At 40.7% G+C, this 25,586-nt stretch overlaps 2 protein-coding genes across 4 annotated transcripts in view; both read right to left on the bottom strand.

The window, feature by feature from the left end:
• Nucleotides 1–19,346, bottom strand: part of LDLRAD4 (low density lipoprotein receptor class A domain containing 4) — a 293,715-nt gene extending 274,369 nt beyond the window's left edge. For 2 of the 3 annotated variants that reach the window (XM_049830511.1, XM_049830509.1), the window contains exon 1: nt 19,223–19,346. The gene's annotated coding sequence lies outside the window, so the exon portion shown is untranslated. Of the gene's footprint in view, nt 1–2,514; nt 2,532–19,222 lie in introns of those variants that run through there. The other variant, XM_049830510.1, reaches the window with a different exon arrangement.
• A 2,798-nt stretch (nt 19,347–22,144) lies between these two features.
• CEP192 (centrosomal protein 192) overlaps nt 22,145–25,586 on the bottom strand; it is a 95,722-nt gene continuing 92,280 nt past the window's right edge. Inside the window, exon 47 of the transcript XR_007509776.1 lies at nt 22,145–22,243. The gene's annotated coding sequence lies outside the window, so the exon portion shown is untranslated. The remainder of the gene's footprint in view (nt 22,244–25,586) is intronic.

Raw genomic sequence — 25,586 nt, 5'->3', positions numbered from 1 at the left:
CAGGAGCAGTCCACCTTACACAAGATCTGCTGCCCTACTTGGCTTCTGTGCAGTACATTACTACAATGGCGACTCCAAAGTAAAGTATGATATGCGTAACATAACTGATGAATGTATATGTTTCAATAGAGAAAAATCAGATTTTACATACCAGAGATATTTTAGGGTATGGCAAAAATACTCCCAAAACATCACAGTGCACTGAATTTTTATTACCAGAGAAATGGAAGTCAAAGGAACGCAGCAGTTCGGTACTGAACATATCCCGTACAGCAATGCAGGGAAAAAAGGAACATGCTCCCAGAAATTAGGTCAAGCCTCATATCGTGAGAGAAAGTGAATGGACACCTAGACTTTTTTTTTGACTATGTGATGTAAGCATGATAGCAATAAACATAACGGCAGCATGAGTCACATCCAAATACCTGTAACTCACAAGGTTCCTGTATGTCCACAAGTCACCATTGGGAAAGCCTGCCAACATGCAGTTTAGTATTTGTAAAACCAGGTCAGGTACCTTATGATTACACCCATTATCCTTATGATCTATTTTTCTCTCAAAACACATGTTTTGTATTTTTTTTAAAAAAACAGAGTAGACCAACATAAAAAAATAATGTCGATGTCCTCTTTACAGTCCCAGACTCAGGACTCTTCCCTATGTTAAACGTTCTCATGTATACAGACCAAACATACAGACAAAACAACACACAGCTCCATGGAAGGTAACTATGTAATATGTTCCCTTTTTCCAATCATCTGCAGGGTTACATGAGCCATAGGTTGAAGCAACAGCGTAACAGTCTACCGAAACCATTTTTCCCACCCCGCTGGTATTCATTCAACACAGGAGAACAGGAAAGGACAGAGGAAAGGATACTTCAGGGTAACTGTGCATGGAATACTGTAACGGAGTTAGAGTCAGTTATCGTTAGTCGCTTCATCTTAAAGATCCATGTGACTAATTATTTTCTTTATATATAATGTATATATCCATGCATAAACACCCTCCCTACGCAGTCATCTTCTGCCTTTTATCTCTTTGCCTCTCTAAATATACACTCGCTTTAACTTGGAGAAAGCAACTGTACCCTAAATTCCAACCTCAGATGCAGTCCTTCCCTCATGGAATGCTTCATAAATACTTAAGAGTATTTAGTCAGAACATTTATTTTGTTGCAAGAACAGATGGGAATAAGCTACCTGAAAGTATCAATATTAGCTTGTTAACTCAGTTTGCAGAAAACCAGAAGAGCAGCAAAACACTGGCAGCAAAACAAAGAAGTGGAGAAAGAAAGGCAAGTAGAGAAGAAAAGAACATCGATGTACAAATAACCTCCTTAGCATGCCGTACAGAGGGGTATGTCGGGAAGGTGTCTGGCAAATTGGAAGCAGTCCTCTTGAGCAACAGCCATTTCTGTCAAATTTGCATTTTCTGGGATACGAGAGTATTGTTGCCTGCACCCCTATGTTGGAACAGGTCCTCAGCTCAGTCAAGGCATCAGACACTCATTTGTCAGATTTACATCTTCTGGCCTCTCCTTCTTAAATACTATGTTTTATTTTTATCTCACAGGTGATTTTCAACATGTGGCAAAGTAAGCGCTATAATGTCTAAACAACTCATTTCATTTGCATTAAACAATGCCACTGATAAACTATTCAGATATGTTTCATTTCCTTTAAGTTTCCATATTTACTTCCAACCACAGTTGGAAGGCTACAGTCGCCTAGGTTGTTGTTTCTAATCAACATTTCATATTAAGACCTAAAGAATATTATTTTTTTTTATATAGTTAAAAGTTATTGCTTCTTTCAATGTCTTTGCTAATACATCATTAGCATCATATAAAAATTCAAAATTTCAGCACTTGACATTGCACAGTTTTTGATCCCTAACAATAAAACAAAGTTCTCAGATGTTCAAAATACAGCGATACCTAAGCATGAGCAATAAGCAATATTGTCACGTATTAATGTCCTTGTGGTCCTGGTTTTAGAAAAGAAGAATTTTTCCTACTGAAAGTCTGTAAGTTAACTATCTTCTTCTGTATCTGGCATAAAATGTAAGAAAATCACCACAGATCTGTGAACACTGCTAAAATTACAGTGCTAACATTTCTCTTTCAAATAGTCACAATCAAAAGACTAGCTCCTGGGATCCTTCCATACAGCCTACTACCCTTAACTTAAAGCAGATCATTTTTTTTCTTACGCACACCCCAAAACATAAAATACCAAGGTGAGCATTCCTAAAGCTTTACAGAGAGCAAATCTTGATGTGTTCAGTAACTCCCCTCACACCAAGAGGACCTACCTTTGCACAGACACAATATGCAATAACTTAAAATGTAAAGACATTTTTCCCCTCACAGACATGAACAGAAGTTCAAATTTGAAGATATCCCACATATTCAGTTATGAACACAGAATTAGGTATAAAAGGAGAATCTGTCTTGACAGTAGTCAACGTGTTTTCCTGGTTATAATCTCACTTATGAACAGTACTCTTACCAGTGAGCACAGCCAGCCAGCAACATCAGCACAAGACTCCTGCAGAGTGGGGACCGGTAAATTTGTTTTCCTGAAAATCATATATAGGAAATACTTAATTTAAGTTCAATCATCTGATAAGTTGAGCAGAACTGGGGAGGGAGGAAAAATCATGTTTTATAAAAAATTAAAACAAGAAGCCTAAAAAAGTATTGATCAGGGAAAACACACCACTGTGTATCGGTTCATAAACACATTTCCATCTCTTCTACTTTCCCCCTTTTCATGACAACTGTTAACTTGGAGTTTGCAACAGGAAGAGTCTGTTGGGGAGTTTTGGTGTTTTGTTTTTTTTTAAATGCAGAATTCAAACCACAGGACCAAACTGATCTCTTGCAGTGAAATAAGCAGTGTTGTCCATTTACAATTCATGCCTGTCCCCCTTTGCAGCTTTTAACGAAAGCTAGAGCAAAGCTGGTGGCAAACAATTGGCAAAGTTTGCCACTTTTCTGCTGCCTTGGAGAGGTTTCTTAGGCTAGGAGAATGACATAAGCTCTGTATCCCATACAGAGTCCACAAGTGACCTACTCAAGAAGGCTATTTGAATATTCACAAACTCAGGTTTAGACCTGGCACCCAGGAAACTCTTACTAAGCTAAGATTCCCAAAGTTTGTGGAAATGGATGGAGAAACAGTCTCAACAGCAGTGAGAGGACAATCAAATTAACAGTGACAAGAAGGTCTAGAAGTCATCTTGGTGGTTCTGGATAGCAGATGGTCCTCTATACCAGCCAGTTTAATTAAGTAACGTATGGAGCGAAAGCATGTAAAATAGCACAGGAAATAGAGTCTTGCTCCCTCCTTAAACATTTGAGATGGCATGAATCTAACAGCTTGCTCATGCAAAAGAGAAGAAAAAGAATAGCAATTTTTTTTGGTAAAATTATTACAAGCCTCTGCAATTTATGTTTCATGTTGTTTTTAAGTCCTTGCTCTAGTTCATACTGGATTCCAAGCATTCATGAACTTTCATTTCAAGTTTTCCATACGCTAGCTTCATTTTAAAGGTTCTAGACCAAGGAAAACACATTTGTAAAGCTAATTAATGTACTTATGCATTATAAGCATGTTTGGGTTTTGCATTAGCCGTATTACTTTACCCCATTTTGTCAGTAACTTTCAGTTATATGGGGTATTGTATTTGTACTGTTCACCTTTTACAGGCTATCTAAAAATAAGATGAAAAACATGAATAACATCTGAAACTTTTCTCTTTATTTAACATTAACAGATAAAACAACATTTTCACACAAGTATCATCACGAGTAATTTCTCAACAGTTATTCTTAAAAAACAATGCAAGAAAATATTTCATGGTCAGCTCTTTGCAGGACCATCTGACACTACAAACGGAATACAGTGTTCATAGCATAGGCACAAAAACAGTGCGGGGGAGATTGCACAATGATACTCATGCCGCTTTAATCAAATTCTAATTAATCTGATGGGTTTACATTCTGACATAGTTTTGGTGAAAACAGACATACCTAATTACAACATAACTTGTTTATCCAGCAGCTTATAAGGTTTTGACTGTAAAAGTGACATTCACAAAATAAATGCACCCTGTAGCATGTAATTTACTTTCGTATGAAGAACCCTGAACAAAAAAAAACTATGCTGTGTCAGCAACCAGACAGCTAAGCAGAAATTTAAAAGGTGGCTAATTGCTTTGGCAGACCTAAAGAGCAAGTACTTTAAAATAAAGTGAGTGTTTTCGTATCATCTACCATTTCCAGTAGGTCAGACTTTGATGTGATAACTCACTCACTGTAGGTTGTTCCACTACTAAAGTTAGACATTGTGTCCATCTGTAATTGTGTATTCAAGGCCTAGCCCCTGTTGAGCAATGTCGAAATAATCCTGTTGGCTCCTGCAGCATTCAAGCCTACCACACATTCAAGCTCACACAAGAAACTTCCAAGGCTGAAGTCAAAGACACTCTTCTTTTTCACTTATTTTCTATGTCTTTTCCTTTTAACTTAAGTAGCATTAAGAGCATAACGCAAAATAATGCCAACCAGAAACCACTGAGCATCAAGCATAAGGACTTTCCAAAGTCAAATATTTGTGTATATCCCTTTTTTTTTTTATTATTATTCTGAATATCCAAATACAAAGACAAGGACTTATAACTCTATCACTGTGAGACCCAAGCAACAGCATTCCAGAAATCACTCCAGGAAGATGCACCAGCATCCTGCATCCCCTTTTTTTGGTTAGTATGTGTTACAAAGCTATCTTAGTAAGCATGAACTAAATTGGAGAAGACAGTCCAATTTTATGTTAATTATTTCAGCAGAAGTCAAACACATAATCATCTTTCGTAACACAGCACTTCTGCATAACCAGACAGGAACATTCAATGACAGGAAAATCATATATGCATCAACACATATGAAGTGCTGGAAGAAGGAAAACACTTGGCTAATGGGAGGAAGACTTGACATAGCCAGCACTATGCTCTTCAGAAGCAAAACCTCATTTGGTTTATCATTAGCCTCAATTCCAAGTGAACAGAAACATAAAGTAGGTTCAAAATTATTAGGTTTCTGTATAAGTTGTCTTCCATTTGTAGGAACCATTAAGCTACAGAGGATTAGCAGCAGGTAAACAAAACTGGGAAATCGGCAGGAGGAGATACAATAAAAATAAAAAAAAATTAAGATCTTGCATAGTATCTTTACATGTAAGAAATAAAGTAAAGAAGATTAATACTACTAGCTATCAAGTCAGACAAACCATATGCAATAGCTGAGACCAATCAGGAAGATACCCCATCTTTTATACAGTAATACATACTCTTACATGGTAAAATAAATATGAAAAATGAAGCAACAGAACAGAATGAAGCATCAGAACAACAGAAGTTTAGTAATCTCCCTAATCAAATCCCAAATTTGCAGTGGAAGTGCAAAGTAAAGGAACTTAAAAAAAAGAAACCTGAAACAAATAAACATAACTAAGTAATACAAAGCAAAGCTCCCAAACAAGTTTTCAGTTCTTGTAGAAATACGCCTGTGGATCTGTTTTCCATCAGAAAATCCAATGCATTAAACCAGAAATATTTCTTGTAGAGTATCCTTTTGATGACACTACTCATGACATAAAAACTGAAATAGGCATTTTAGAAGGTAGAAATTTTACAATATTTTGTAATGTTATGACTTTTCATTCTAAGTGATTTTTTCTTTTATGTTGCATGTTATCATACCAGACTACAGAAGATCACATCAATCCAATATAAATGTAATTTTTGTGGAAAAGTGCAAAAATGCTTTTTTCATTCTGTTTTAAACCAAATGTTGATACAGTAAGCTTTCCAGCAAGATGTAAAACCCCTTTCTCACTAAAAGCTTATTCAATGTTACTCTGACCCATCAGAGAGTTACCTCTGAGAGGAGTTCTATGTTTTTATAAGGTGAAGTGGAAAAGATGCTTTGATTGTGTTTTATTTAACAATGGATAGTAGCCCTGTGGCAAAAGGAATACAAATAAAAATACATAACGTTCGTATCAGTGAAGAATTGTCAGCTGTCCCCCTCCTCAAAAACTAAACTGCAAGATTCTTTACTAATTACATAGACAACACTCAGAGAAGAGAAGAGCTCAAGGAAATAAAACAATGTTGATTACTTTAAACACATGCAACAGTTTCCAGCTACTCATGAGATGGTAGCTCCCTCCCACTTGCAATAAGAGTTCATGTCAGCTTTGCTCTTTTTTCAGCACTTACTCAGAATCTTTAGAATTAAGGTTGTCTTTTTTTCATAATTTATTTTCTTCCACTTGACCTTTACTGCTCTTCTGCCCAAACACAAGCAATTCAAGACATATGGAAAAAACATAATTTTGAAACTTAAGTTCTAAATAACAAATTTCTAGGTTCAAGATCATTTCTTGACAAAAGTCTTAGTCCTATTACTGCAGGTTGGACTACATAAGGTCCCTTCTGACCTGAGGTATTCTACAATTCTCTTTGTATCATTAGAAGATGAAACAAGAGTGAGTACTGTTCACCTCTTCAATCTCTGTTTTGCCTGGAAAACTCTACACTCCTCCATGGAATTGTCCTGATCTTACTTTAACCTACTTTTTCAGCTTAGAGCTGCTACTATGCCCACAAAAAAAATGTTTTACACCTGTAAGAAGAGAGGCCTCTAGTGTACAGCCAAGAAACAATTTTTTTTCTGTGCCCTATTTAGGACCTGCAAAGACTACTAGTTTTTTCTTGCAGTTCACTAAGTATCTTTATCCATGTCCACTAATTTTTAAACAATGACTGTCGGGTAAAATTTACCAAACTCAGTAGATAGCACTGTGTTGGCTCCGATCATACAAACAGCTGCATTCAGAAAAAACTGCAACGGTCTCTCAATTCCCACTGAAATCAAAGTGATGCTGCATGTAAACTCCCTTGCAAGGTATCAATGAAGATTTACTGATGGACCCAATTTTATATTGGTTTGGCTGAATACGCATATGAATTTTTTCACATTAAACTCACCAGATTGCCTCAACACAGATTACTATAATTGCTATTAACACAAAACATTCTTTTCATCTAGATTTGCATTTCTCCTGTTGTTTTGCCTCCTCAACTCAACTCTGACCCACAGATAAATTAGAAATCAGTTCAGCCTAGAATGTGCAACAGTGACTTAGCCTCTTTGGACTAAAAAGAAATGGCAGATAGAGCTGCTGGGAAAAAAACCCAAGCATCAATGACAGTCAGTACCAATGTGCTCTATTTTACGACAGTAAGAACGAGCAGTATCTGAAGTTTACAGGGCTTCTCTTCCCACAGTACACTTCCACCACAATTCCTGCACCTCTGACTTTACAGGGCCATCTGAGAATACAAATATCTAGAATGTGTAAGTTGAAGGCTGTGAACCCCTTAACATTGAATAAACATTTCCATTAAAGCCACCGAGTGAAATAATCATGTGATTTCTTCTGTGTGGCTGGGTAAAATGTTTACTATGACAATTCCAGCTCTGACTGCTGCAGGAGGAAATCCTCACACAGCTCCATGTGCTAAAATAATACCCTAAAGTAGTAGCAGCATGATTGGATTTCTACATGCATCTGAGGTCACCCAGGTCTTGCGTCTAGTCTGGTGATCCCTCTGCCACCCAGACACCTGCACTGCATGGGCTCCCTGCACAGGAAGGCTGGAGCGATCTCCCAACAATGTGCTCACTCAGAATTTGGGAGTGCAACATCTTGAAGCAGATAAATAGATCAAACCAATCAAGCCACAAACTTTCTCACATTCTCCAGAATGGGCAGGTTTTTTTCTCCAGAGCACGGAAGGTTTTGGTATTAATTTGAACAAGAAGGAAAGCTGGAGTCTGCTACGCAGAAACATCTAGTCAAATAAATACGTCATTAAACTAACTAGCTACAGGATTGTCTAGCAGATGGATGACATCTTGGTTGCTAGTGGAACACTCTTCTATAGCCTTGTTTGAGGCAGACACATATGGCTCTCCCAAGCATTGATGCAAGCTCCCAGATGGACTAGATCATTGCTGACACCTTATTATAAAGCCTAGAGATGAAAGAAGGGAGCACAATTTTTGAATCACAACACAGGACTCTGAAATATTCAGACTTCCTAAAAATTGAGTTTATAACAGAATATCTTAACTTCTGTTGAAAGAAGCTACTTCTAACCAGGAACAGAAAACAGGGGAAAATGCTTTCTCAAGGATGGTTATAAAAGCCTTGAGGAAACTTAAAGACCAGAAGATCCTTAATGTAAATGTGTATCATAACTACGTTTATGGAGTTACAACTATTACAGCTCTAAGGATGCAAAAAATTATCTGCGGTGCAGCTGTTACTGACACCAAAAAGCTTCCATCTGGAATTTCTTGATTGGGGTGGAAGGGGAAAGGAAAGAAGAGGAAGCCATTTAGACATTACAGATGCATGACGTACCTGAAATGTCTGTATCCTAAAGGACTGAGAGAAAAAGAGAGAGGTCTAGCTACAGGAACAACAGGAAAACTAGCAGAAGTATGTGGGAGAGAACAGAACCAGTTGCATACATTCGTTTTTTGGTAAGTGTCAGGGACACCTGAGAACATCTCAAGTACATGAGGGACTATGGCTTATTTTATGCATCAAGGTCAGAAACAGGAAAAAAAATATTCTTTTGGCATTTTTACACTGTGAAAAGAGACTATCCTTAGCATCCAGTAAGAATTTTACTCTTTTCCTTCACCCAAACGTAAGACTCAAGATATCAGCAGGATGACTTATCACATATTTTCTCATCTCCAATATCTGCTATACCACGTAAACCAAGAAAGTTAGATTTCTGAGACTATTATAACTCTGTGACAAAACTTTTCAGTTAAAAAAAAAAAAATCAACTCACTGACCCTGGGAATATGTTAGGAATTCCGTACATTCACAAGTCAAGGAGATGCTTAAGCTGCTAAAATTTGTCTGCCTCTGCTGCAGTGGCCATAAACTTAACAAGTATGCAAACATCTTGGAAGCCCCAGCTCGATGTACAACAGCTAATATATCATATCTCATTTGCCTCTTCATTTTCCAAAGGGACAATTGTGCATGGTTGAAGATACTGAAAGCACTAATTTCAACTTATTGAAATCAGTGTTCCTCCCAAGTTTCCGTTCACAGCTTTTAGTGCAGCTTTTATCTTCTTGACCAATTGAAAGTTCAGAAGGTTTTTCCTTATAGGGAGAATATAACAACCCTTGAACCATCTTATAAAATAGAATTTTTATAAATAAAGAGACAAGGGTATTCTTTTCCTCTTTGGAGAAAAAAATATAATCTCTACCTCCATCACATCATGGACCTCAACAGGAATGTCCAGGGAAAGTCCCAATTTTATAAGGGTCACTTACAAAAGGGCTTAGGTAGAAGAGAATTTCCAGCTACGTACACTGCATCTGCAACTACTTCAACTGGACAGTTCCTCTTCTCTGCAATACAACTGCCCCTCTGGGAATCAAGTTCAGCTGGACAAAACCAGAAAAACCATGACAACTACCTCCTGTCTTTCTCAGAACCCTGATGAATATATGCTTCACTGTTCATTTTAACCTGCTACAATATAAAAGCTTCAGTATATTCCTTCTTTTATGTAAGTCTTCCTATGCAAGACATAGGGAAGTGCAGCTTGCAAACCTCTGTGGTCAGGGCTGACATGACAAAGGGGCAACAGAGGCTTTGGTTCTCCTGAGGTACTCCTTTAGATGAACTCCAGATTGAAAAGAAAGGGCAAGAGAGATACTAATTGGCATCCACAGAAGCATAATGAAACATGGCTCAGACTAGAACTAGGCAGTTTCTGTGCTGCAAGGTATTTCCAATACTTTTAATTTCTCTCAAAGCAGACAAACCCCCAAAATCTCCTTATTTCCTACCAACTCAAGGCTTCAGTTTTAAAACCATCAAACAGAATGGATATTTTTTTTCTTAGTTTTACTCTGTAGAGGACTGACAGTTTCAATATGTAGATACAGAGGATCACTGCAGGTCCCCAAATCTGAGGTGGGTCCACAGCGACTTCCTCAGTCCTTGACTTTGCAGCAGACTTCTTGTGCAGGCTGTCCAACGAAACCACATGTTCCTAGAAACAGTGTCCCTGGTCACAAAGTAGGATCCTTGGCAGTTTAGCTCCATGCCAAGGACCCTGAAAACACCTGGCCTCTGGCCAAAACACAGTTGTCCAGGAATCAAAGAGAGGTTGTGTCTTATTTTGATTTCAGTGAAAGTCTGTCAAATCTAAAATATTTGCAATGAAACATCCCAAGTTCAAAGAACTGCCATTTTCTGAGTAAATTACGTTCACTTGTTGCAATTAGCTCCATCTAAGACGCCTCTTAATAGCAGCATCATGAAAACTGATCAATAACAAGTGACATGGAGGAAAGTTAAGATAAATCAAGTACAGTATAAAATGCTGAAGTTAAAGCATGGTAAACATCTATGTCAAGAGGCTCTTGTTCATACACAGATGGTTTTAGATCACTGTAATTTAACTTATGTTCTGAATGATGTTCTCCTGCAGATGTAAAATGACCTATGATTGATTCAAGCTAAATACATAAGCCTGTTCTATATTCAACACAGCGTTCACACACAAGTTTAACATACTTGAACATATACATCTCGATTTGACACTTCCCAGTGATTTGCTTTGGTGTCTCCAAGTAGACATGATTAAAGGCTTTTATCTCCAACCTCTAACAATACCCAGGGGAAAACAGGGAATGGGAAAAGGCAGAGTCTGTTGCTGGTTGCATATTCAACTAAAGAGAAGACTCATAATTTCAAAAGACACTTTCAGAATATCTTACACATCTAACTCCCACTCTACAACTCATAGAGGCCCTCTTCTTCCTCTCTCTATTGCTTTTAAGTCCTCTTGGTTTGCTATGTTTTTAAGTAATTTCAAACAAAATTAAAAGGAACCATGAACCAAATGCTTCTTAACTCATTACTGTGCATTATCAGCACTAACACACATCAGCACTGCTGTATTTGTTTCTTGAAATTTACCTACTTGCCCAGCCACCCCCTGTGAAAAAAAGGAGACCAATCTACATAGATTATTGCAGCTTTCTGCTGTAGAAACTTTACAGTATTCCAGTCATTTTCATCAAAAGGCTGTAAAGATCATTAGAACACAACAGTGATTTTCACCTACAGCTGTGAGTTAGAATCCTCATCTCTGTACTCACTCCAGGTGGCCTCCTCTTGCAACTAAAGAGATGCTTATCTCCCTAATCCTTGGTACATTAAGCCCTACATTAAAAAGTGATACCACCATTGTTATCAGTCTAATAAGGCACTCTAAGAATAAAGATATTTGTAAAATGCTTTGATGAGAAAGCTTTGCCATAAGGTGCTAAGTAGAACAGGTCAGATAAAGCACACATTTGACAAACATTGGCAGTATTTCTGTTCATCAACAGATGGTAGCTTTTTAAATTTTTTTTTATTATTATAAACTATGTGAAAGTAGGCACCAAACAGTACCTGTATTCAACATTATGCAAGCTGCTTTGATTGGATAGATGGATCACAGTTTTAGGCCTCCCAATTAAATAACGATAACTCATAATTTAAGACATTTTAAGTGAAAATTGGGTACTTGCAAAAAGTTAATCTCAAATGTGCTGTTTCCAAAAACCTGCTAAGAAGGTTATTAAAACAGCAAGAGGAATGTCAAAGGGTCACAAGCACCGAAAACATCCGTTTTGGAAATATTCATAGAACCCCCTTCCTCTCCACTTCCACTACCCATACGAGTTTGGTGACGAGCTAGTCAATACAAACCTTTTGTAAAACAAAATGTCTACATGTGAACTGCACTGGCCAACAGAGGCTATTAGTCAGCCCAGGTCTAGCTTTCATATGACCAGGTGCAATCTTTACTTTAGGAGTATTGTATCTTATCTGCACATATTTTTACAAACCTTCAATTTAATTTTGCTTAACACTAGCTAAGCAAAACCTATAAAAGCAGTCATCCATTAAGGTGAAATTATAAGAGAAGAACACACACCAATTTACTACTTCACAGAAGGCACCAGTTCAACAGCTATGGAGATCAAGTTAGGTTATTTATAAGAGTTCCCCACATCTTCTCTCCCACACCTTCTGCTATGCTCCTCAACTCTGAACCATAGGGCAGAAGCCAGGCAACTCGCTGTTCTCTTATGAAAATCCCAAGGAAACTATGGCAAAGGTCCAGTTGAAATTCTGTATCATACAGGCCAAAATATGCCCTACGAATTAGCATCACTTAACTAAATAACTAATGGTTAAGCAAAAGCAGAAAATGAAGCAATACCATTTACACCCAATAGTTTAAGAAACACTGCTACATTTAGGCAATTACATATAGTACATCCCTACTAGACATAGGACTAACAAATTCATATTAATTCTTGCTTCATGTGTCATTAACACCTAGTGGAATGTTTAAAGGTGTTTACAAGTCCAAAGTAATAATGGATCACTCTTAATTAACACACAGTAAAAATTTCATTAAAGTCTCAGTGGAAGAAGGTGGTTGTAAAGAGATTGCTTCATATCTCAGCTACAGACTGCCCCCTCCTTTCCCTCTATGAAATGGAGGACAAGTAGGTTACAGGTGTGAGAAATGAAAATAATAGGCTCAGCTACACAACATAAAGAGGTAATTAAAAAAGAATCACACATTTTCCTTACAAGGAGAGTGGAAGTTGTGTTAAAAAAAAACAGAGTACTGTTTGAAGAAGCTTGCAAGTACTAGATGCTGAAAATGCAAGACAAAGCACAGTAGCCTTATATTGGCATATGCTAAATAATACTAGGCAGATGAGTCAACTCTTCTTTTAGAATTCTGAGTAAAAATCAGGGTTTATCCAGAAGGAAATACTGTTTTCCAGTCTTCTCTCAATGTGGGAGAGATTCCAGAATTTACTTTAGTAAGTACTAATATTCGTTCTAACAGGAATTCTAACAGAATTTTGTACTGTCCTCTAAAATCACGACTTAAATACATTCAGTGGTCAAAGATTACGAGAGAATAATTCAAACCTCAAGATATTTATCATACAAACATTCAAAAAAGCACATCTTCTCTAAAAGCCAGTACATCTTTTACAAACAATTTCAGAACATGGGAACAAAACGAAATATTGAACACAAAAAGAATGGAAATCTCCAAACTCATCTTTTACAGGCAATAGCAAGTGCAATACTACATTTTTTCATAAGCAAATTTTATTATCAGTTTTCAATAAAAAAGGTATCAGGGTGCTTAGCATGGAAGAAATCAAGAGCACTAGGAGATGGAAACACAAAATTCCTACAGACACTTCATCGACCCACTCCATTCTCATGTGCAGCATTTGCGCAGTGTACCTTTTCTAGGAGATGCTGTCCTGCCTTTTAGAACTATTCCTGAACACAGGCTCGTTTAAAAATGTGGGTACAATGTCCACCACTCTCACCACTTGTTTTCCCTGTCCTATATACAGCTAAGAGTCAGCGTCAACACAGATAAAACTTTGCTACTATCCCCATACAACTGTCAAAACACACTTGTCCTTTTTTCCACTGCAACCAGCATTAAAGTCCAATGACTTTAATATTGTCATTTATCACCTCATCTTAGTGAAACCAAACAAGAGCACCTGGATTACATTTTAGTCCTACCCAAAAGTATACATCAAGTAAGTGCTATTCTAGTAAGTAAAATTCTTCTTAAGAGGAATAGTTCTCCAAAACTGTAAAATATACAACTGAAACTTATACTGAAAAGCAAGTAACAAGCACACGTTTCCGAATTCAGCCATGTGCAAAAAACTCCTATTAGAATTATTTTGGATAAAAAAATATTTTCAGTCATGCCTACCAACCCAATGCCTATTTATAAATTTGTCTATACAGGACTAATGCTTTTTTGGCTTGGTAGGGGAGAGACTGAAGCCTGGGAATGCTGAAAATGTTTGTGCTTTAAACATCTGAAGTAATGTTCAGTTCAGAATATAACCAAGTTTGCTTAATCAGTTTCAACCTCCAAGACTAAATGTTTGATTCAACACAAAACAATATATTCTGTTTCTAATGGCACTCTAATGGAAAAATGCCTCAGCTTGGTCTATGACTAATTTTTTAACAGTTATCTAGCCATCAGAGAGTCTATTACACCTACGATTCTACTTAAAACGTAGCAAAACCTAAGCACAGTGGCATCAGGCAGAGCCACACACCACAGGTTTACACTGAGCGTAAGTGTTCTAGCAGCAGTAGTTTATTTATCCCTGCCATTGTAACTTTAACAGCCTTTCTGTGTGGATGCTGGCAATCACTGACTTCCATTGTCCCCTAATTGTCTAACCACACTTTCAAATGCTTTTCAGTTTTAGCAGATAATAAAACAAAAAATCACTATCATTTCCCATCCTCTTTTGGTGCTATCCTCAAAAAAAACCCTTCCTAATTAACAAATTACTTCCATAATAAAACTATATTTCTATGAGAATGCAGCTACCTCAATATGGAGCATCCAGACTCCTGCGCCCAATGAGTTTTCAAAATCCAGTGGTAAGGATTTCTGATCAGTTTCTCTGCAAAATGCAGACATTAAAAATAAATTAGGGGTGTGGATGCGTCGCCTTCCCAGCCCTCTCCCCACCACACACACTGCCACCCCCAGCTTCTTTGCTGGTTTTCATGCAGATTTGTGCCAGACATTCGGCATCCTCATTAAGTGGTGTCTGGCAACCTGCCTAAGTTTTAGTGGGTTCTGGGAATGCCAATATATTAACCAGAGGACTTTCTGCATACCCTAGAGAGGTTTTATTCTAGAAAAGTCAACCATTTGGCACAAAGAAAACTTGCTTCAAATCTAAGAAAGCTTTCCACTGGCAACAAGAAGAGAAATTGCATTTAGCTTCTTCTTAATTTCTGCCTCCTATCTGAAAGAAAAGTTTGATGTAGAGCAAGATCATCCAAACAGTTTAAAAGGTCAGTGCTGTCTGTGGTAGGATTTTAGAGAAAAGAAAGGCAGAGATGAACAACACAGACACAGCGCAACATCAAGAAAATGATTCATTTTCATTCCCTTGTCTCTTGTGACTAAAATAATCTTCATCACGAAGATTAAATTCACCCATTATTACACTGAGTGATAATGAATGGTGATATGGGTATTTGCAAATTTCCACTGCTTAACTAAACAATAAGAAAAAAGCGCTTAGTAAAATGCATCTATGTTTAGCATATTCCAAATATGCTAAATCAAGGCATACACTACTGAAATGTATATATTAAATAGAGATGATGAATACAGAGATATTTTGCCAGCATGAAATACAGAACACACTGTAATGTTGTGATCACTCTTACTCACCTGCAAGCATTCTTTCTACTGCAGTCCCCTTACAGTTACTATTACTCAACTGACAGTCTCAGAAGTAAGCAAATAAAACTCCTCTCTAAAATAAAGTACTTAAATTTCTCTTTCAAACACGAGGTTCAAAAGAACACAATGGGGGAAAAGGTCAATAGTTTTCCTTCACTGGCATAGTCTGCCTGTGCAGCACATAGAAACAGTTAAAGTACACTGGACAAATGTGTCATTATTTCATTCTGAGACCGTTTCTGCAGACTAGAAGTTACTCGGGTAATCTGCTATCATTTAGATACTGCTACCCATTATTATTAGAAATTGCTTCAAACTGACATTTACTTCAAACTCATCATCTTAGTTTGTGCAAAAAAAATGCTGACTTCCTGACAGCAACTCCAAAATGTCATGATTCCTTTATAATGACCAATTAGCACCAGAGATTTAGCAAGAATCAATTAAAATCAATTCAATTTAAATGTTTCAGCGTACATATTAGAAGTCTGGCAAAAATAAGATTATGTTTGGTGGGAAAGAAATTTTTAGCTATCTAGGCTGCCTTTGCTTAGATATCAACCTTCTAGGCAAGACGGCTACTCTTAAAAATAGCTGTCAACTGAGAAAAGAAAATGTATATGTATGAATCATTTCACTACAGGGTTGGATTCCCAGCAACTGATGCACCACTGTTCTGGCATCAGTGCCTTTAACGAGCAGCTGATACTAGCTTGGTGCCATTGAAGAATTTCACGGTTACCACAGAACCAATCTGCAGCAAAATTCATCTCTAAACTCCTAGAAGTATTTGTATTCCATAACTGGCAATTTACTTGCAAGGAACTGCTTTAAACTATTCAAAACCAGACAGAAAAAAACTTTTCCAAGACCACTCGCAAGTTAAATGCAACAATCACGACTGCTGATGCAAGAGTTGTTGGGCAGGCATGCCCAACTTTTTAACACCTCATTTCTCTTAGAGATTGTATTGAGTTAAATTACTTCTAAGATACCTCTCTATTAATTCAATCATCGTTTTCTTCTTTCTGGCACATCATATCCTGAAAGTATTCCAAATTATTTTAGGCAGCGTCACTGAAACGTGACTAGCTCTTAGTGGAAGGACAGCAGCCACTAGACAGAGTACTGCAGGGCAGCTGTGAAAAAGAGAACTAAATTTTGGTCAAGAAAATCAGAGAGAAAACTTCTCTCCCTACCCTCTCCCACCCTCACCCAAAAAACACGGTACCTTCTGTGCACAGAAAACTAACAGCGGCTCTTCAAGTCTCACCTTAAAAGTCCTATACAGAGAAAATAGCATTTTATCTAGTTAAAAATAACAAGGAGACAGGTTAATTCTAAATTCTTAGGTTAACCTACGGTTCAACAGTTTTAATCTTACCAACTATGCCTCAATCTTGAATCCCAATTTCTTTCGACATCCACAAGTTTTCTTATAAAAGTCTAAGATGCTGAAGGCTAAATTCAAACTTCATCAGTCAAACGCTGCCTACTGCCTGTAATGTTTCAATTAACGTAAACCAATGGTCTGAAATATACTGTCTCACGTTGTTAACTCATTCAGCGTTATACATTTATCATCATTTAGGCCCGCACAGGCATCCGAATTTACTGGAAAATACTGATATGCCTTACGTGTATGCAACAATGATCTTCGCATACCTAAGAGTCAGAATTAAATACGGTGCTATAAACACAGATTATATAAAAAGATGTATTTTTACTTCCATACATAACTGCATATCGTTGACGCATTCCAATTTAAGTTCTCCTCACGCTGGTTGCTTTATGTATCACAGTAACTTAATACCTGGTGCTAAAACACCAGTACTGATATAGAACTTCAGAGGACCATCGCTATTTCAGCTAATATGGACGTATTAGATGTTGCTTAGAGTGCTTCCCACCAGTGCACTAGTTTTCCAGCAGAACTTCCCCTCTTATTTACAGCCACAAAGCCCTAATATTTATATTCTCATTAGTGGAACCATACAAGTGTGCACCACACGCACAGTTATTCAGTTCTACTCAACAGTGCATCATATGTTATTTAAACAACTCTGGATTGTTTCAAAGAGTAGATTTCCCAAAACATTATCCTAGAAATTAAATTGGAAGGCAGAATAAAAGTTCTGTCTAACCAACATACTCGGGGATTGAAGGATGAAAGCGAAAAGGCGCATTCCAGGAAGGAACATTACTGTACTTATGCAGCACCTATGTTCTCGTCTCATCGACACGTACCAGCAATTGCCCCTCAGGCTTTCTTACTGGCAAAAACTCTCCCCCCTTTTTGGCCAGCCTCAGATGTGCCATGTCACATACATTTCAGTCTTCACGTTATGTAGCGTACCTTTCCAGTCCACAAACATTTCAATGCAAGAGTTTTCTGTTTACAAGAACAGACAAACCTCTTTAGAGTTTTCCTTCCCGACAAGAAGACACCCGTGTTTTAGATCAATGAACTTTTATAACACCGAGCACACTATTTCTAGTTCCACAGAAAGTTATGAACTGGATTTCTGTTCTCTTGTACGACCATCATTTGCTATTCAGAAAAGGTTCTGAACAATAAAGAAGAAAAGCGCTACCTAAACCCTGTATCATTCTAGGTGTTCCATCAAGGTCTCCTCACAAAGTAAAAGTTACTGCTGCATTTTGCCCGTTTCCTGTTTATTCTTCAGTGAACTTAAGCCTACACACAATGGTGTGTTTGTCTCTTCACCAAGTACCAAATCATAACCTACGCATAACCACCTACCCACCTACACGATGGAAAACCTGGCACACCATTCAGAAATTCGGGATGCACATATTCAATGCAAACAATGCAGGCAGGCGTCAGATACAGGCAGGCAAAGCGAGACTTCTCCTAATAAACTTTTTTTCTTTTTTTTGGGGGGGGGGGGTAGAAAAGGCACTTCATTAAACACGGGTCACTTGTGCATGAGCCCGGCAGCCACACCGCAGGAGCTGCCTGCTCGGACCTGGGCGCCCAGACAGACCCCGCTGCGCTCTCTCCCGCGGGGCTGAGCAGCACACCCCAACGCGGAGGGGGCGGCGGGGGGGGGGGGGGGCGGCGTCCGCCAGCGCTGCCCACACGCCGTGTTCCGTCGCTCCTGCGGGGCCGAGGCGAGGGTCCAGGCGGAGCTGCGAATCTTTACTTTCGAGCAGCCGGAGAGAACGCGCCGCGCTCTCCGTCTTGCCCGGCGCCCTGCCCGCCGCGGCGGCTCTCCCCCGCGGAGCCCCGGCGGTCTCCCCTCCGCGCCGCCGCTCCGGCTTCTCCGCGGGCGGTGTGCGTGTGTGTGTGCTCCCCGGCCGCCGCCCCTCCCTCCCCGGCTAACGGCGCTCCCTGTCACCGCTGCCCCCTCACGCCGGCCATCGGCCGCCCGCACCCCCTGAGGCGACACCCTCTCCGCCGCACCTGGGGGGGGGGGGGGGGGGGGGGAGGGGGGCAGGTGGGCGGCGGGCGCGGAGGGACGCGCTCAGCCCGGCCGCGGCAGCGGCTCTGGGGGGCCGGGGGCACCCCACTCTCCCGCCGCTGCGGGAGGGAGGACGCCAGCCGGCGGAGCCCCCCCCCCCCCCCCCCACGGCCGCCGCCGGCTCGTCCCTCGCACGATCCTAGACCTTCAACTCGGCCCTCCCGCACTTTCCCCGCCACTTTCCGCCGCGGCGACGCCCCCCCCCCCCCCCCCCAACTCGTCGCCACAAATCACCCGGCCCCGGCGCGGCGGGCAGCCGGCCGCAGGCACTCACCTCCCCCCGGCCCCCGCCGCTCGCCCCCGCGCCGGGCCGGCCTCCTCCGGAGCGGACGGGGCGCCTCGCCGCCTCCCCCTGCCTGTCTCCGGCAGCCTCTCTCCCTGCGCTGAGGCTGTGCCTGCCTCCAACTCATCCCCAGCCTCTCCTCCTCCTCCTCCTCCCCCCCCCCCCCCGCCCTGCCCGCTCCGCTGGCTGCCGCCTGTCTGCAGCGAGTCTGGCTCTGGCGGACGGGCGCGGGGGCCGCCGGCGGGGGGGGGGGGGGGGGGGGGGGGGGAGGGAGGCGGGGCGGCGGCACTCCCTCCCTCCCTCCCTCCCTCCCCTCCGCGCTCCCGCCCGGCGCCGCAGCCCACACTGACACCTGCCGGGCGGATGCGGGCGGCGGGGCCGGCGCCGGGACCCGGAGTCGGGCCCGGACCCCCCGACCCCCCCCCCCCCCCCCCCCCCCCCCATCTCGCCCCGACGGCTGGGCCGAAGCAGATCCTCGAGGAGCGGCTGCCGCTTCCTGTGGGGCGAGGCCCGCTCCGCCCGCGGCTGCTGCTTGCGGCGGTTGCCGGTGGGACGCTGGGGGTGGCGATCGGGGCGGGGGAACTGGCGGCCGGGAGGCAGCCCCCGCTAGACACCCCCCCACACACACACACACACACACACCCCGCGGGGTAGCCCCGCCGCCCACAGGGGCGAGCGGGCACCCACTGGCCCGCAGCCGGCCCCTGCCTCCGCACCTCAGTTTCGGACAGAAACCGAGGGCCCAAAAAAAGTTACACATCCGTCCCGTGCAGAATGAGAATTTTTTTGACATTTCAAAAAAATGTTGCAAGACAGGAAAACCCAGTTCCAGTCATGGCCCAGCAGGCATGAAAGCAAGGCAGGCTCCTGCCCTGCCTCTGTTCACTTGCAGACGCTGTCCACTTCAGATCCAGCAACACAGTCCCCAATAAAGCCATCAAGCTTTCCCTTGCCCCCCAAATTAGAAAAACATGCCTATTTCTGTTAATTCTGGTCATCAGCCTCAGTCCCCATTCCCACCCACAATGCACGCTGAAGACTTTTCCCTTCCCAGTTGTACCTGAGACCCCAAGAATGAACAAAAGAAATAGCAGGGAGCAGGTAACGTGATGAACGGTCAAGGTTGCTAACTTTAAGCACGCAGAAATTTGCCTCAAACGTGCTTTTTAAGTGTAGCTGGTTTCCCTCACCTCTCCCTAGCTGCAAGTTGGAAGGAAGATGCAAGTCTGCCTGAAGGAGCCAGGAAGCTGCCAAGCCAGAATTCAGAGGACCAAGCTATGAAGATCATGAAGGTGATGTCTTGCAGGATGTGCCATCAGTCACCAGATGCAACGGGAAATGGGGAACCAGTGGAGTAGTTCCAAAACAGAGAAAGAGTCAGATCAGCAAAGATGATTTTAGCAAACATGTTTTGGATTAAGCTGCAAGGAGCCAAAGGAACGTCAAACAATACAGGAAAGAACTTCCAGTAACCTGGATGATATACTGGGGCTACTTGTCCTGAAAGTTGTAAAAGTCATCAAAAGGTCACAGGGTTAATAATCACCATGATCAACTATTTATAATCCATAAATTGGTATAATTTACTCATAATCTGACAAATTGGGAGAACCTTGATGTCAAGTTTGCTCCATAGTTAGCCATCAAGAGGCAAGTGCTCCATTTCCAGCAGCACCCCAGTCATTGGTATATGCTTTGTAACACGAGTTCGACATGCTTCTGCTGAGTTCCCTTCAATGACTTCTCAAGGAAAACAAGAAGTCATTCACTTCCAGAGATTCTTGCCATGTGCAGAGGAACATCCCTAACCCATGAAACACTTTGTAAAGTGTAACAAAATCACCTAGGAAGTAACAAATTATTTCTATACAATACCTCTGGAGTGGAAAAATTTGCCTGGCAGCAATTTGGGCTATTTTGGGCATGTAAGGAGGAGGACAGCAAAAATCAGTGAAAATGTATAGACTCATGCACATGCTCAGAAAGTGCGATGTATGGATGGATCCATGTCTGGAAAGTGAAACGCAGAGAACACTCAGTTCTCAGTACTGCTGGTACTCTTGTTCCTATCTAAGATAGCTATGGAAGAGACAATCTGCAACCTAATATACTGGCACCTGCCAGAGGACAACAGTGCCTCAGATATATAAATCCCTTTACTTTTTAACCACCAAAATTACCATTACAAGTTCAGTTTAGTGTCTGGCTCCACTTGAACATGTCCAAAGAATGTCAGTATTTCTGAAGCTTAAAGAGAGACAGTCTAAGAGGACTGTGTGTGTGTGTATATGTCATAGGAGATCTTGGAGCTGTGTAGAGGTTTTTATTCTAATGAGAATCCCAGAGAGAGTTTGGTTATATGAATTAATCTTAAAAAAACCCAAACACACAAACAAACACCACCCAAAAACCAAACCATCTCTTCGGTGAAAGCAATACTCACAGTTATCACAGTATTGGGTTTTCATATCCATGAGGTTGCGTTGCCATCCTGACACTTTGTTTCCTGGATAAATAAGAGAAAGTTCTTATAATAATTGACTTAAAGTATAGGCATATCTGTGTATGATTTTATTTCTTTATGCTCCTCTCTAAACCTAGTAATAATATAGTTAGTATTTGGACTGTTAGGGGGTGGGGTGGTTATACTACTTTATCATTAATCTGAAATTAAAAATTACTTCAAAGTTACTGGTAGACAGCATGGTGCGGCGTTCCTAAGGGTGTAGCTTAACAACAGGAGCAGCCACTCACCCCTGCCATGTCCAGAACCCCAATGCAAGAACCAAGGAAGGAAACCTGGGAGACAGGTTCTCTGCTGACTGTAATCAATACTTGGCCCAATCGTGCTAGTAGATATGGTAGGAGATACACAACCTGGTGGAGCACATGATCTGAGTGTCTTATATCCATCATCACTGGTAGGGCCCCTTCTCTCGGCTTGTTACGTACGCTGTTGCTGCTATCACTTCTTCCTTCCCAGTCTTGCGGTCCACAAGATGTGCAACAGTGCTAGGGAGGAAGTCAGTGGAGAAAGAAAATATTTGAACAATTAGACTGAGAGGAACCAATTTTAATCCAGGGACATAATAGCTGTTGGTTTTAGTTACTGGTGACTCATCTTGTTTCCCACCAGGAAGCCACAGATGAGTGTATTTCAAGTATTACTGATTCCTATTATCTGTAACACTAAGAGAACAAGGAGGAAGAAATCAAAACCATTCAAATCACAGGAAGAACAGAGCCAAATACCATATGGGCACATGTAACAAGCCAGTCTTACTAAACTACATGTAATAGCATGCTACAAATAAACCACCACCTAAAACCAGTTAGAAGAGTATTCAGCTGGGTTTTTTTATCCAACAGGTCATCCAGATTCATCTCCCAGTTGTCTACCATGAGCAGATAAGCACTGCTCATAACCCTAACCTGGTGCTGTTTTGCAAAAAAAGAATGCAACTTTACTGACACCCACCCTGCAGTTCACAGGGACAGAAAAATCTGCAATACACTAACTTCCAAAAGACACTACTCAGTCAAGCCCCTCGGATGGGGGCGGCTGGATTTTGGTGGTCTGGGGTTTTTTGGTGGCGGTGGTTTGGTTTTTTTATCATGGCAGAGCCTAGTAAGGGAAGACTTTACAATAGAGAAAGAGGTGACAATTCTCTCTCACTAAAGCCAGGAAGTTATATTCCTTCTCTTGGATGATTTCCAAGAAGGTAATTCCTTCCAAGGGCTTCCACTCTCCTTCCTGATTAGACTAACAAAAGTACGTCAGGGAAGAAAATGTCTATATTAGGTGATTTATGGAACTAATGGCAAGCAATCAAAACTCTTCAAAATTTTAAAAATCAGTAACATACAAAAAACATACCCCAAACTTGCCATAACCTTCTTGGCCATTTCAAAGGAAAAAGGTCGCTTAAATTTTTTAATAAAAAGATTCTGAAATTTATTGAAGTGGTTCAAGATCTTAATGCTAATTCTCATCTTTCAGTCACAGAGGGATGGAGGCCTGACCCTGCACCAAGCTTCAGACTGGGTGCAAGGCCTTGACACGTACCTCAATGCCCAAGCAGATGTGCACAGATGGACTTGTAGGGCCCCTTGACTACACACACGGGGTTCCAGGACCCACGTGGTATTTCCAACAGCATGGTGTTACAGTGGTGTGCACCTGTGTCACTCCAGCGACTGCACCATCACAGAAAAGGACCACTTTGTGTGCCTTGTTACGTAGGCGATAGGTATTAAAGCAATGATGGGATGGGGAAAAGTACGTAAGGATAGAGAGAAGGCAGCACAAGAAAGATTACTTACAAAATTTTGCTGTTTGTACAAAGTTCTCTGTTCTAGTCATCACTGAAGTTAGACCCCAGCTAGTCTGTTGTTCATGGGTGCACACGCACACACTTGTTCTGCAATGTGTCGTTCATCTGCCAATTCCACCCACACATCTGCAGACCCCTCCACTAGATGTCAATCTCTGTTTTGGATAATCCCACAAGTCTTAAGAGATGTTTTGGTTTTCTTGTCTTGATGGACATAACCAAAAAGGTTTTCACGCTAAATAAAATGCAATGTCAGACTGTAAACTTATCGAGCACTATGAATATCTGGATTGCATCCTCAGGTTTTAACAATAAGGGAACATTACAGAGCATACATTTCTTTGTTCTCAACAATAAAAAGGCTTGGAAAGGACATTGTTAGACAAAGTACTGTAGAGACAGCAATCAGCTGAGTCCAGACTGGAACTCTCCCAGCTACCGTACACAGTAAGTAATCTAAAAGCTTGGAAGAGGCATGCCAGAAATGTCAGTTGGACACACATTCTGTACCTCTTGTTGAAATTCCAAAAACTGTACTGTTGGTCACAATGACATTCCCTGACGGCAGCACCAACGCACCAGTGAATTTGGAGCTTGTAAAAAAACAGGGGAATAAAAGCTCTGGCCACTGTTACTGTCTCAGAATTTATACAACTGACACACAGCTAAGAGAACTGGCACCCCCCAAACTATAACAGCAGTAATTCCCTCCTCTTCCTCCTACAAGAAGGCCTAATGCAAAAATACTCCACTGGGAAGAAGCATGGATCAGGTTGTCAGGTCTACCTTTAGCTTCTGATAAATCAGCCAAGAAAGCTATGATGTGGAAACCCTCTGCAAGGAACCAAGCAAAATGGACTGGAATCAGATCATATCACATAAGCTACCAAATATGACATATATTATCATAATAAAGAGAGAAATTACATTTCCTGTTAACAGGGGCTGGATGACTGAACAGCAATCAAAACAGAATTCTCTATCAACATCTTACGATATAGAGTCAATAATGTATGTAGCAATTAGACAATATTTGATCATCAAATAAGAAACAAATTCTTGTCTTAACCTGGCTATTCTTCTTTTATAAAAGAACCTCAAACCATCTTTCTTAGAGTTAGCAGATCCTTAAGGAGGTACTGAGGCAGCATAGATTGAAAGAATGGAATCTTAACCTGAAAAAGAATTTTTCTTTTTGAGGGCATTGCTTTAAAATAAAAATGGCAACTACAGTTCTGAAATGATTCCCTGATTTGTAAGTATTTGAAATACCAAACTGTCTAGTTTGCTGAAATGTCAATAGCACTACCACATTAAAATAGAAAGATATTTAGCAACTTCCATATGCTTTCACATCCATTTAACTGCTTTACAAATTAGTCAGTAAGTTTTTCAGATGGGGGGAAAAAGAGCCTCCAGTATGCAGATTAGTAATGATAATAAAATACTATTTCCAAACTCTCTCACAGCACTAACGCACTTTGGACACTGCTTCAGTAATTTAGCACATGAATGAATATGCAGGATGTACTCTGTTATTATCAATTTACAAACAATTTACAAATAGGTGTATTTTCTGCTTTGCAAAATGAAGTCTTTACCATGTGAAAGATACAAGATTTTTGTTTATAATAAAATTTCCCAAATATTTTCATTTTAATTCCCAAGTCTCAGATTGATTTGTGTTGGAGGACAAGCCTTAGTATTTCCATAACACAGATAGAGCATCTAAGTCATAAAAGAAATAAGGTTTGCCTTAAGAATGTACTATGAGAACAGGCACAATCGGGAACTGATCCAAATTCTTCTAGTTTATTCTACAGCATTTTGTCTACTGGACCACAAATCAGCTACTCACTGGTTGTTATTCTACAATCTTTTATTTTTAAAGTACTACCAAAACCCCCCTTTTCTCCAAAAACATAGCCAGAATTAGCTACCAGTCCTACTGTACTGGTTTATGTTAGTTGTAAGGGAAGTAATTAATTTGCAAAGCACTTTTAAATAAAAGACTTGCCAAT

Source organism: Accipiter gentilis, chromosome 27, assembly GCF_929443795.1.
Source record: "Accipiter gentilis chromosome 27, bAccGen1.1, whole genome shotgun sequence".
Classification (NCBI taxonomy): domain Eukaryota; kingdom Metazoa; phylum Chordata; class Aves; order Accipitriformes; family Accipitridae; genus Astur; species Astur gentilis.
This window is presented reverse-complemented; position numbering and strand designations above follow the sequence as displayed.